This window comes from Bubalus kerabau, chromosome 18 (genome assembly GCF_029407905.1).
Source record: "Bubalus kerabau isolate K-KA32 ecotype Philippines breed swamp buffalo chromosome 18, PCC_UOA_SB_1v2, whole genome shotgun sequence".
Lineage (NCBI taxonomy): Eukaryota > Metazoa > Chordata > Mammalia > Artiodactyla > Bovidae > Bubalus > Bubalus kerabau.
Genome location: NC_073641.1, coordinates 8,267,261 through 8,272,307, shown reverse-complemented (window position 1 = coordinate 8,272,307; position 5,047 = coordinate 8,267,261). Strand labels below are relative to the sequence as shown.

Sequence of the window (5,047 nt, the reverse complement as noted above, 5' to 3'; positions counted from 1 at the left end):
TTGACCTGTGGTCAGTAGTTTGCTGACCCTGAGCTTAGACCATTCATGATTCATTGCCCGGGGATGGACATATTGCTGCTCAAAATGAGGGTACTGTTAACAGGGAATGGCTTGTAGGAGGTAACTGAGTTTGGACATCTTCTTTTCTGAAGACCTGCATTTGAATTCTCTGAGGCCACCACAGGCAATGGATTACTTACCCTTCATCTCTGCTGCCTCCCAAGCTTGTGTGTTTCCCTTAGAGGCTTATCAGACAAACTGAGGGTATTCTAGACCAGGAGGAAAAAAAAAATCTGCCCCTTTTCCCCTTTCATGTAAACTGTGGTCTGAAACAAGTCTATTCCTCTCGCCTGGGCTCTCGTTCTCTGAGCATCCGTGGCTCAGCCTGACTGAAGGAGACAAGATGTCTCAGATCTTAAAGGGGTTGGGTTTTCATGACTCAGAGTGTACACGCTTACGGTGGCGATCTTATCGAATCTCTGGAAAATCATCTAGCAGGGTGTCAGCCTCCATTTTTAGAGGAGGATATTGAAACTCAAGCATCCTCTTTATTCCCTGCATCCTGTCTGCCCCGCTTCATTTCTCATCCCCCGTTTGGAGAACCAAGAAGGAAGAAAGTCCTCTACTCCAAAATAGTGTCGATCTTACGGTCCCATCCCGTAAACTCCAAAAGGAACAGAACTCCAGATGGTGCCTGTTTATCTGTGGTTCTAACCCAATTAGGACAAATTATCATTTCTTTGGTTTGATGCGTCTCCTGGGCATCCTTAAAGAGTCAACAAAAACCACATGGAGTTTGTATTGTTTCAGCTTTTCCATCAGCAACTTTTATGATCAGATTTAGAAATTGGTTGTAAAAAAACAAAAACAAAAACTGGCTTCAGACCTCAACTTGGCAATAGCAGACAATTTAGTTCTTTCCTGTCCAAAATTTAGAAGAATTCCCCCCTGGGCAGCCTAAAGAGAGAAAGAGAATGAGTAAGATGCAAGTCTCTTGTCCTTTGAAAGGCCTTTCTCTTCTAAATGAGGATGCAGTCATTCCACCGGTACTGAGAGGAGGCAAATGAACAGAAGGAAAAAATAAAGCAGTTCTCACCAACTTATTTTAAGATGAATAATCCCATGCTTATGAAGTCAAAATCCTGAGAAGAAAGCTCTTGTGCATCTAGAGAATAAAGGGAATGTGGGTTAATGAACCCAGTGGTTACACTGAACAAAGTGGAGTGTTTATTATTCTTTTTAGAACAGCTGATCCCTACCAACTGCACATGGGCTTTGAGCAAATGCCATGGCACTGACAGCGTCTCCTGCCTGCCCACAGATGGCTGCCCAAATCTCTCCTGCTTGCTCGTTTCCAAAGATACTGTTGTCTCTTTTTTTCTTCCACTGGGTCATGAAGAGGGGGAGCAGCCTGGGTGACCGTGACAGACATGGTCAACATCCATGCTTCCGAGGATTTCTGAGCATTCAGAAGTTACTGGGCTCTTTCCTGCTGACCCATCACTCCTTCCCAGGATACACTTCAAGAGAAACAAAAGAAGGGTCCTGTGAGGTGTCAAGTCAAGACCTGTTCTTTTCCAGAGAGAACTTTTTCAGCAACAATTACCGCATCATCATAAACACTCAGGAGAGACATGATGTAAAAATGAAATTACTGAAAACATTTTTGGACTAACACTTGGCTTTATATAAACTCACAGACAATCCTATAAGGCACTCAAGCAGATTATGGGTTTGAGCAAAGCTGGAAAATTGCTGCCATTATATTGTTATTATTAACACCTTGTAATTAGCCCTGAGGAATCCCAAAGTTCTCTTTCTTGATTTGGCTTTAATGAAGGAAAATTGCTACCTTTGCAAGTTGGATGGCGCCCGTTCTGATTAACCTTAAGTATATAGGACTATTATTTTGAAAATGTTTGCTGTCATGTGAATATTAGTATTACATACTACTGGGAGGGGGCTGGGGCGGGGAAGGTGGAGAGGAAATGTCTTCTCTTTTCCTTTCTTGTCTCCCCCTCCCCCCACCCCAAGGAAGGTGAATCATGGCTTACTTCAACTGTGGTCTTTGCTTGGAAGATCAAGAATGAAAGCCTGTGAAGGCCATGACCGCAATTCCTTGGTCTTTGCCAAGCTCCACCGGTAAGACTGTTGGCTGCCAGCTTCTCAACCTGTTGATTGCAGAGGCTGGTAGGGTAATTGTACGAGGTGGTTTTACCATTGCCTTTAGAGTGACCCTATGGGGATGAGCTCATAGGGGAGTTAGCACCTAGTGCCATAAAGCAGGTTTTATTTGCATGTCCCAGAACTCCCTAGAGGCCCCTTCCACAGCCTTCATAGGCACTGTGTCTCCAATGAAATGCCGCCAACATTCATAAAGATCCCTCTGTACATCCCTCCCCTCCCCTCCCACAGACATGACTTGATTTTCATTACCTTCTCTGGGAAAACCATACATTAAAGAGAACTCGTTTGATCTTATCTATAATTAATTTGTATTTTGATAATACAGAGGAGGAATTTTTACATGTGATGACTTATCTGTTCATTATTTCTCTCTTTTGAACTCCTGTGACCGCTTAATAACTCAAACTGAAGCCTGGTCGATTATGACATTTTCCCCGCCCACCTTGCAGGGAAGGGAAGGTGTTGCCTCTCACACAGAGACAAATTGCTTCAAATAATGACTTTGTGCAAAATTAGTCATACATAATTGAAAAATTCTATAGATGAATACCAAAGTAACTGGAGATGATCAGTTTACATAGGGCTTCCTGCTGGAAGCTGCTCTCACTAACCCAGGAGCTTGGCAATTGGTAAGGTTTTTTAAAAATTTTTTTCCTCCTTCTCATTTCCGCATTGGAAGGTGAAAAAACTTATTTGCAGGGAGAGATGGTGCAATGCTATTCATGCATAAGCCTCATCACCATCCTCATAACAGTAATAATAGTGATAGGATTAGTGGTTCTGCTCAAGACGCTGATATCCCCATAGTATGAGAAGAAGGAATACGATCTTAGAGCTAGAAATTTCATTATGCCCATCTTCATTACTAACAAGCCACAGCAATTGGGACTTCCCTGGCAGTCCAGTGGTTAAGACTCCACACTTTCAATGCAGGAGGCATGGGTTTGATTTCTGGTCAAGGAACTAAAATCCCACAGATTGCAGGGCCAGAAAAAAATTTTAAACAAAACAAACAAACAAAACAAAAGTGTACAATTTGAAAAGTTTTGAACAGATTAAAAAAGAAGAAGAAGCAGAAACCATCTCACTTGTTCTAAGAGCCAAAGTCTAGCTGCCCCCTCTGCCAACTTGACATCTTGTCTACCTCCCCAAGTGGGATTTTTGACCCAAAACACTTTGTGGTAACAGTCACCTCTTTGTTAAACAGAGTTAGCTCCTCTGTGTTCAAAATACAAGCCTGAGACAGTGGTCTGGCACCACTTGGACACACCTGGAGTTGAATCCCACATTTGCCTCTGACTTGGTGGACCAGTTTGGGCAAATCACTTAAACAGCCCAGTTCTCAGGGATTTTTGTAAAGCTAAGAAAGGATGTGAAAAGGATTACATGTGGATGAATGTAAGCCAGTGCCTGACACATAGTAGGTGTCTCCCAGACTTCCTTTCCTTCCCCTTTTCTAGCAGGGGCTCAACCTACTCTACCAAGGTGAGTTCGACCAAGTTAAGGTAAAGTGAGTTCCATCAAGTCAAGGTAAACCTTTGTTCTTGCCACTCCCTCCTGCAGGTCTGTAGAGAAGCTCCTGGTCTCAGTTTCTCTTGTGTGTAATGGGATAATAAGACATGACAGCTGCCCATCTCTCCGGGAAAGAGGAGGATTAATGAATTAATGTTTACAAAGAGCTTTGAGATCTCCCTCTGAAAGCCTCTTCAGATGTATTTTATTGGCATATTAAGTCTTCCATCATCTGTGGGAAAAACATCTAAATAGGAAAACATAATCATAACTCAAAGGAGCTAATGAGGATATTATGAGTGTAAATTCGCCACCTCAATTGCTTGTTTATAAAGTAGTTTCAAATGAAAAGGAGCATGCCTGTCCCGTCCTGAGTGAGTTGGACCTCATTCAAACACCCTGGTATGCTCCAGGGGAAGAGCTGTTTCTGGAGCATGGGAGGGAAAAGCAGAGATGGCCCACAGAGTGCGGACGTGTTGAGGGAAGGGATTATACCTTTTATGTCTTCTGAGTGTTGTCTCATGTAGACTAGTTTAATCCTTTATCATTAAATGGTGAGAAAAATTGTGCATCACGTACCCTTTCAAGAATTCTCCTCTTCTGGACTGGCATTTGGAGGCTAAAAATCATGGATCAGCAGGAAATAATACAGCTACTCAGAAGTAGAATAGGTTTGGCTTGAGTGAACTTTAAGACTCTCATTTCTCAACTTTTTCTTTCCTGTTTTTTGCTTACTTTGCAGGATTCCATTTTATGTAATTAAATTTTTTTTTTTTTTTTACTGGTGTATAGTTGCTTTACAATGTTCTGTTAGTTTCTGCTGTACAACAAAGTGAATCAGCTATATGTTTACAGATAACCCCTCATTTTTGGATTCCCTTCTCATTGAAGTCACCACAGAGGATTAGGCAGAGTTCCCTGTGGTATCCAAGAGGTTCTCATTAGTTATCTATTTTATACATAGCAATGGACGTGTGTCAACCCCAATCTCCCAGTTCATCCCACCTCCCCTCCCTACTTGGTATCCATGTGTTTCTTCTCCATGTCTGTGTCTCTAGTTCTGCTTCTCAAATAAGATCGTCAGTGCTATTTTTCTAGATTCCACATATATGCGTTAACATATGATATTTATTTTTCTTTTTTCGACTTACTTTACTCTGTATGACTGTGTCTAGGTTTATCCACCTCTCTGCAAATGGTACAATTTCATTTTTTTTTTTTTTTTTTGGCTGTGCTGTGCAGTATTTGGGATCTTAGTTACCTGATCAAGGATCAAATCTGTACTGCCTGCAGAAGAAACATGGAGTCTTAACCACTGGACCACCAGGGAAGTTCCTCAACTTTTTAT

At 41.9% G+C, this 5,047-nt stretch overlaps 1 long non-coding RNA gene across 1 annotated transcript; it reads right to left on the bottom strand.

The window, feature by feature from the left end:
* Positions 1–1,180: 1,180 nt before the first annotated feature.
* Positions 1,181–3,774, bottom strand: LOC129633260 (uncharacterized). The gene is made up of 3 exons (XR_008704981.1): positions 3,724–3,774; positions 2,055–2,171; positions 1,181–1,520 (listed from the first exon to the last, which is right to left on the bottom strand). It is a non-coding gene; the product is annotated as an uncharacterized LOC129633260 (long non-coding RNA).
* Positions 3,775–5,047: the final 1,273 nt, after the last annotated feature.